The following is a 9,299-nucleotide window of genomic DNA, read 5'->3' as shown; positions in this document are numbered from 1 at the left end:
CGGTCAAATACTTTGGCAGAGTAAAAGCCAGTCCTATTTTGGGAGTGAAAGACAACCTCTTTGCATTATCTGTGTACACACTGAAATAAATGAGTGAGACAAAACTACTTGGTGGGTCATTAGCCCCTCAGCCAGCATAGTTTTTGACAAAGATGCAGGTGAAAAATGCATTTTTGTTCTGCATAAGAAATCTTCTATAGTGGTAAAGACAGCACAGTTAAAGCAGTGCATCTAGCCATTTTCATGTATTTTTATTTTTAAAATACAAATAGGAAGCAGAGCATAAGAGAAAGTTCAGGTTAAGCCATGGAGCCTTCAACAGTAGGTCTAACAATAAATGACTATGCACTTTGAAACTTGCAACTTGTATATTGTATGGTACACTTTCCAAACAGGACTAGACATTGTAAATTAATTTATGATTCTGTAATTCAGCTGAAATTATTATCACGGGTATATATATGTTATCGTATCTGTTACATTTTAAGTTGCTACAAATACCTTGATTTTGTGGAATATTTTGTTTTCTGTGAATATAGAAAACTTTGCATTTAACAAACAGGTATACAGGTTTTTTCACAACATCCCATAATGGTGCTAGGGATTAAATATTGTAATCACACTGTAATTGACAGCAGCAAAATATGATCTGGAAATAAGCTATTTCATACGAGCAGCTCCTGATAAAACCAGCCACAAGCACTCAAGCATTAGCTGAATATTTTTCATTTAACAGAGAGGATTACAGATCTTCAGGAATTTGATTGCCACATGAAATCTCCACTTCAAAGTAGAAGACCTTTCTGTATTGCCCATTTGAATTGCCCCAATTTCTATTATCTTTTTGTTCTTGGGCCAGGTAATGACAATGCCAGTAAAGCTCTATTTTGATTGCCAGTGCCAGTGCTTCCTGACTGACTACCTGACACCAAGTGCTGCTACAGATAAAGCACTGAAATGTGCAGAAGACTTCAGATGTCTTTGGCAGCTCTAATACATGCTGAGCTTGAAGAGTTCAAGGCCATGCTAAGGCAAACCAACTCCAGTTGCTATTCTGATGGCCTTGAGGTACTAATTTCTTATCAGTAGAGGGGTGTGCCTTTAAAGACAGAGAAATAAGCTCAGACTTCTGTTCTAAATATAAAATTGTAAAAATATGCAGAAGTTAAAATAAGGCAAAAATTATTTTTGGTCAAAATACTGTGAGATGCATAAGAGTAAAAATTACATATAACAAAATTTCTGTAATTAATTATTGAGTGCAGCTGTTTATAATAATACCTGCTTGTGACTTTTTGCCTCATTTAAACATCTAAGGCGATGGGTAGCAGTTGATACCTTTTGGTGCTAACCTCTGTGTTCTGGTGCTGAAGTTACAGATTATTTTTTGTGGAAATATTACCATATGAACTCAGTGTTTGAGAGATCTTTTTCAGCTAAACATATAACTTACCACCAGGTCAGATTTGCTTTCAGGGTTCCTTTTTATGGCTGTTTCAGGCTCTAATAAGAGTTTTATGTGCATCAGAGAGGAAAATGTATTCCAGTTCAAAACCAAAACAAACAGTACCCTCCCCTCATCACAACGGCCAAGTGCCTGTGGAACAAATTATGGGGAGAGTAAGACCTCTGAGATTCATGACTTCAGATTGATGCTGAGCAAGTTTTAGACTCGGATTCCAGATCGTCTCTCTGAAAAATAAATTACTTCAGAAAACCTGGGCTTGACCTTGCACACTTACCCTTGTGATCTGTTCTTTGAGATCAGTTTTTTTCCCTCCGAATTTGAGGTGAGTTTGATCAATGAAAAACAGGAGGAGTTTTAATATAACTTCTGCAGGAATGAAAAATTTGGATTCCATGAGAGCTTTGTGAACAACAAAATTAGACTTCATATGCCATGCCCTATTAATACTGGGAAATACCGTGTGGCTTTGAAAGAGGAAACCTCCCAGAGCAAAATTACTGTGATTGCACAGAAATATATCTGTGTCTATATCCATATCTATAGCTGTAGGTGGGTGGATAGGTAGGTAGATATATGTGTTTATACATTTTCTCTGAGGATCAGGTTGCAAACATGGATGCCCTCTTGTGGGTTAGAATGCCACTACCCATATACATAGGAATTCAAGAGGTTTTAGGATTTTTGGAAAACAAATGAAAATCTAAAGTTTTTGCATTGATTTTAGAGGCATGACTTCATCTGTTTCCTTTGAGAAAAGAGTTGCAGTGCACAGCTCTTCCATTTCTTAGTTTTGCATGATTTTTAAGTACAGAATTCAATTACAGTTTTATTAGCTGGTGACTACCTAACATACAGAATTTTATGAGTATGAGGTAAAACAGAGTTATTCAGATGTCAGGAGAATTTTTAGAAGTGTTAAGTCAGATATAGTTCTTAAAAACCAGGGTGTGGGAGGCCTCATTACTCAGATACTGAACTGTGATGATCCCTAATAAAATTTTAAAGGCCCAAATTGCTCTTGCAATCTGCCCTTTATTGCTAAATTTTCAAGATAAAACTCTTGTTTTCCTATTCAAAAATGAGACGATCTTGGAATCCAAGCATCCAAAATGACTGTGGTGCTTTTTAAAACTGCAGAATTGAAAATTTGTATGCTCTGCTTCTCAGATCATACATAATTGATCTGGTGGTCCTAAAGTGTACAAGTGTTCTTGTTTAAATTTGCAAGAAGAATGTTGAAATTTTATCAATAGAAGCCTGAAATAGCAATAACCTTCTCAAACTGCTTTCTTTCAATAGAAAACAGTTGAAAAAATTAAGAAAAAGTAACAATTACCCATCTGATTAATTCAACAGGTGGGCAACAGCCTATCTTTTTAATTCAAGAAATTATAAACAAGATTGACTACTGTTGGTAATTTGAATACTTTCTTTCTTTTTAGACTTCATTTCCCAACTTTCCCTCAGGGTGGAATTATTTTCTGTTAGAAAAGAATTACAAGGTGTTGCATTTTTAAATTCACACAAGTCAGTGGAAGAGATAGAAAGTTTTGATTGTTATCCATATTCTGCAGAGTTCCTCTGAGCATGATATGTGAAAAATCCAGACTGAAATGGTTTCATTTCATTATCTCTTTCTGCCAAAAGACAAAATTCAGAGTTGAAGAAGATTTTGACACATTATAATTGGGTAATAAGATTGTAAATTCTTTAAAGTGCCTTATACTGAAAATGCATATAAATTATACTTGGGGTTATTTTGGCCAGCAGGAAAGAGAGGGAATCTCTCTCAGGTTATATGTTTAGCTCACAACAGCAATTGTCATTCAAATCACTGTCTGTTCATCATGCTGCTAACTCACTACAGCTTTGATAGACCATCCTGCAAGTCAGGAATTATGTTAGATGTGATGTTTAAAGTAATAAAATTTTTCCTGAAGAGTGAGTGGTAATATTGGAATCAATAGCTCTTAGGAGTTAAAAAGCTTTGTTTCATGTAAGGCACTCTGTTGTAATTGAAATGGTGCTTAAAGGCAGGGTTCATTTAAGACGCAAACCATCTACAGATGCTTTTTTCCGTGTGCAACAAGGAAAGATTTTTCTGAGGCTTAAAGATGCTGGGGATTTGGAAATAAGTATATTTCTATGCTTTTTTTTATCTGAACCCATGTCAAAAAAAATGTTCAGTGTTTATAGAGTGAAATGCTCTTTCCCCCGCAAATTATATTTTTTCATTTTTATTGTTTAGGTTTTTTGATAATTGTGTGGGTGGGGTTGTATCTGGTTTTTTGAAGAAGAAAGCTTGTTGTCTAACACGTGTTGCAGTGAACTTACCAATGTATCATTTGTGTTGTCATATGACTCTATATATATGTTATACCTGAGATATAAATTTGTATCCCTGTTTCAACTTCTATTGCTATGAAACTGTACATCATTTTGATCTATTTTGTAGCATCTATGCATTTAAATAAATAAGTAAAAATCATCAATATTTACAGTTTATGTTCTTTTGAGACATCTTTTGTTGTTTCTTTTTTCCATTTGTACCCCAAAGACAGCAAGTTTTCAGGGAGACAGTAAAGGACAGATCTAAACTGAATTTTAAATCAGTTTGAATATATTTGTGTAAGTGCATATGCTTTACACTGGAGCTCCATGATGTACTTGAAATCTGTCTCGATGTATCCACCCATATGGATAGGAGCCTGTCTTTTGGTGTTGAGAGATGGAACTCTTCATTAGAATTAGTGTTCAGGGTATATTTTCTTATCTGCCTCTGGCCAAGAAGAAAAATCTGAACTGTGACCAAAGGAGATATCCACAGAAAATCGCAGAGGAATGATGGTCAATTGGCCAAGTGTTTTTCCAGGGAAGGAGCCATGCTACAGGCAGAAAAATAGTAGTTCTTTGTTCCTGAATGATTATTCTTCCTCCCAAGGTTGTACCAAATCTGTAAAAACTACATTTGGAATCAAAATTCAGACATTTTTAAAATAAAAAGGAAGCTGTGTCATGAGGACAAGGGAGAAAAGAGGGAGGAAGAAAAGGCATTTTTAAAATGCTTAGACATAGCCTCACAAAAGCTATTCAAGCTCAGTGTGTAAATCCTTGGTTCTCTTTGGTTCATCCATCACAAGCTGGACAAAAACTACTTTTCTTAAAATTCAGTGTGACACTAATTATTTTATGTATCATTTAGACATTCAGCTAGGAGGACACAGTCTTACAGAATATAGGAAAGAAAAGAAGGGAGAGCAGATTCTTTCAGAATGCCACCGTGCATTTTCCCTAGTATACTATTTTGTGTGTAATGACATTTTATGATTTTTATCACACCTGTTTCTGATGTAGAAGTTTAAAGAAATTTGGGATTAATATTATGAACAACTGAATAAATACAGCACAAGCTGTTGGCAGTCTCTGGGCAATTGTAATGGGATTATGGCAAATATCAGTATCCGAGCAACAATATTCAGTGTTGTTGCAAGTCTCCACCTCATCTGAGCCCAGTATTGTTTGCACTGTGACAAGAAGAAAGTGATTTTGCGTAATTTCTTATTTCTCAACAGACTTGTTTCTTTTTTTCTCTTTCTATCTTGCTTCTATCCCTTCTTTTTCATGATCTATGAATTGGTCTGCAAGTTTTGGAAAGACAATGCTGATAGACATCAATCCTCTAGAGTATTTTTCATTTTCTTATTGTTGTCCTTTTATCTGGATCTGAGAATGAAGATTTCCACTTAGTACTAAGTCTCAGTCTTCCAGTTTTCTAATCATGGTTTCCATCTGGCCTTCACACCTTGATTTTTCTCCAAGAGGACCCAAAACATGGAAAAGCTGATGTGTATGTAGGTCAGACACCAATACAGGGAGTAGATGAAGATGGGAGTTTGAAAGCACTTGTGGAAGCCACAGTTCAGATGTAATGGAGGTACTCTAAGCTGTGATTACAGCAGGAAAAATTGCATCACTCTTTCCAGGAGGCATCAAGTCCACATTTCATTGTGGTGCCATGGTTTGGTGTACCTTTATGTCACTGCACATTGGTTATGGTCAGGCTGAGAACCTCTCATGTGAACTAGGAAATTGTGTTTTCCTTATTTTTTTGGGTAAGCATGTGTCCACATGGTAATAACCACGTATGTATACAGATAGTCAATGTGGCATCATAGCCATTTACAACCTAGGAGAGAGGCAGACCACTTCTTGTGCAATCATGCTGTGCCTGAGAGTCTAGTTAAAACAAATTTTGCCCTAATCTTTAAGTCTCCAAATCCCCAATGACTTTGACATCAGAGGTATTAATTGATTATAATTTGGTGCTTTTTTTCCTGTTAGGTTTGTTTTGTTTTGGTTTGGTTTTTTTTTATTAGTAACAATAACCTGAAAATTATTTCTTCCTCCAGATGAGTTTTTCCTGTATCTTTAACATATTACCTTGTGTTTCACTGGGGGACCATTGTAGTAGTTGCATTTCTTACATGTATGACAGGCCTTTACAGAAACATGAAAACATCTAATGGAAAACAACATGAAGAGTTCTTAACAGATAATAGCAATAGAGAGTGTGTTTTCTCAACTTGGCAGTCTTCTTTTATTGGCTAAATAAATAAAAAATATTTTAAATTTTATTTAAATAATAAATAAATAATAAATAAAAAATATTATTTATTTTATTTGGCTTTCTTTTATTTTCTGTGGGATTTCATCCTGAGCTCTAATTCCATCATTTTGAATCCTCTTTTCATCTGAGGCAGGACAGGGTTATTTGACATTGTCTGTGAAATCTAGCACTGGACTTGCTTGGCCAGTTTGCAGTCCATACATCTGCAGCAACAGCCTTGGAGTGCTGTTTCGCAGCATTTTGTAGACATTGGCAACACTGTGGCGATGTTATTTTCAGCCAACAAGGACCTTGACTCATGATGGGAGATTTTTTTCACCCAGGTAACATCTGAATTCTCCTCTTTAAGTGAATGTATTGAAATTCACTTTCATTAGCAGCCGTGGCAACTGAGTCTATACTTGATCATACTGTTGTACTAGGACGTAGAACAGAACAAAGAGAGGCATGTACTAACATACATGTAGAAGGTGAAAAAATAATTTGCATTATTTAAGTAACATTCTGTGTTCTGTGAACTTTTAATATCTCTACATCTGTTTAGGTGCTGTAGGGCCCTTGGCTGGCTGCTTTAAATTGGATTTTATTTTGGGCCCATTTTTTCTGCATCATTCTTCAAAGAGTCTATATACTCCTTGTTTGCAGGATCAGATGTGTTGATAAATTCTGCATACTAACTGTGATCTACCTGCAGATCTTGGCATGTAAACTCCCCATATTTTCTATTTTCAGTACACAGAAGTGGTTTTTGCTTTTTTAGCTTTACCCAAAATCTCCAGCTTCTCCCATAGCTGCATGATCTTGTAGTCATTCTCATTTCATTCTCCTCCCAGTAGAAAGTGTACTGTTTAGTGTGCTGTATACCACCAGCATTTTCTATTTTCCAATGAAAAACATATGTGCCAAAATAACTGTGATGGCAGTCTGCAAAAAAACAGTGTCTTCCTATGGGTGTGTTGAATGTGCACAGACATGTGGGGTTTTTTCCTATAGGCAGTGCCAGAATCCTGCTGATATATCAGACATGGAAAAATGTTTGCCATTAGCTATCCCCTGAAGGATTTTTCCAGTCACAGGTAGTGGAAAATATGCCTCTTCTACTTATCTGTTTGATTATTTTGGGTATGTCCAAAAGCAAAAATAAGCACACTGGTTTTAAGTGAGTGTATCTGTTTTATCCATTATTCTAACCCCAGTGTAGTCACCTGGAGGTGTATACCAAAATCTAATGCCTGGGAACAGTATAGATCAGTAAGCTGAGGGCAAGGGATCCTCCAAGAGTAGCTCAGGAACACATGATGTCTTTAGCAGTCCTGGAATACTTTTATTTCCTTGCTAAACAAGTCTACATGGGCCTCATAGCTGGACTTCATGATGACACTGTGATATTTCTATCTCCAGAGTCTCTTTCGCTGCTTTCCATAAGTCATATCATGAAACTATCACACTGAAGCAGCCTTGTTGCTTGTAGGACAAAGCATCAGCTAAAGATCTAAATGTAATTCCTATGGCAACTCAGGAGTCATAGGTGGGAAGCATCTTTTATTTCTGGAACAGCCTGACTGGAGAATGCACAGCAGTGAAAGATCCTCCCCTCTTTGAAAATGTCAAATTCCTCACCTGCTTAGCTTCTTTTTTTTTCTATGAAATTTCTTCATAAGACCAATGGGGTGACATACTTCTAATGAAAAAAACCCCAGCTCTTTACTCAGCTTCTATTGAAGTTTCTATGATTCCCATAATTTAATTACCCAGGCATGTAATTCCTCTACTCTTTTGTGGGAATAAACTCAACCTGAATTGTATCCACTCATCTTCTATTACTTGTAGGTCCTCTGAGAATAATGTGAGGAATGTTTCAGGATAAAAAGAAGCCAAATTTTTTAATTATCTTTCCCTCTATTTCAATCCATTTATTATCTTTGCATGACAAGAAAATGTTTTAACTATGGTCTGCAATCATTGATATATGCATAAGTTTTCAACTTAGTTGGCTCTTTTCAGCTTTTTATTCCTCCATAAAAGGTACTTTAATTTCTTTTTATGTCATTCTCTTCTTCAAGTGTTTTCTAGAGGCTTATGGTGGCCAATACAGCTTTTGAGGCAGATAATTCCCCACTCTCACAGCTGGGTTACCAATTGTCCCTCACACATCATCTCTCTTTTGTGTGATCTTCACAGCTTGTTACTCATGCTCTGTGGATGCTGATATTTTTGAACTTTGCTGATATTATTGCATAACTTTCTCTGTGTTTCCTGCAGGACATCATGTTATCTGATTTTGTCTCTTTTTCTTATCTTAAGCTAGTATCCTGGTGTCTATGGGTGCTAATAACTTTTTCGCAGAGGCCCATGTAGTGATACCTTTGAAGGAACTCTCCTCTGAAATAATGTCGTTTAGGTGCATGTGCTTCTCTGTAGATATATAGCAATGGGCTCAAACATCAATCTTTTGAAGTCAAGAGTCACAGGATAGGCAAGGTTGGAAGGGACCACAGTGGGTCATCTGGTCCAGCCTCCCTGCTCTAGCACAATCATCCTAGAGCACATGGCACAGGGTCGTGTCCAGGTGGTTCTTGAACATCTCCGGTGAGGGACACTCCACAACCGTCCAGGAAAGCAGAGCTCCATTTTGCACAACAGTGACTTGGGAAGACAAACACCATCATTCCCAACACTTGCCCTTCCTCCTTCTTCTCTCAGCTATAAATGCTCAGCATGACACCAAACAGTACAGAATATCCCTTTGGTCAGCTGTCCCAACTGTGTTCCCTTCCAGCTCTTTGTGCACCCCCAGCTGCTTGCTGGAGTGCTAGGGTGAGAAGCAGAGAAAGCCTTGATGTTGACAAATAATAAAAACAACCGTATATTACCAGCACTGTTTCCAGCACAAATCCAAAAGATAGCCCCATACCAGCTACTATGAAGAAATTAACTCTATCCCAGCCAAAACCAGCACACAAATCATTTTAAGAAGTATCACTTTCCCTCAGCAAGTGAAGAAACTTAAAAAATACCTACAAGTTTTATATTCTTCTCCAAAAGGTGCATGAGCATATAACAGAGAGAAAAGGGTTAGAAAAAGGAGAAAATCCATCAGAAGGAGTAAAATCCCAGCTTCATGAAACTATACAAATGGAAAAGATAATTTTAACTTGGAATCTTTGAAAATTTCTACTTTAGCACATGCTGATTTTGTGCTCT

This window comes from Pseudopodoces humilis, chromosome 1 (genome assembly GCF_049639895.1).
Source record: "Pseudopodoces humilis isolate 2021_Gansu_Grassland_sample_001 chromosome 1, ASM4963989v1, whole genome shotgun sequence".
Classification (NCBI taxonomy): domain Eukaryota; kingdom Metazoa; phylum Chordata; class Aves; order Passeriformes; family Paridae; genus Pseudopodoces; species Pseudopodoces humilis.
Note: the sequence above shows the minus strand (reverse complement) of the source record.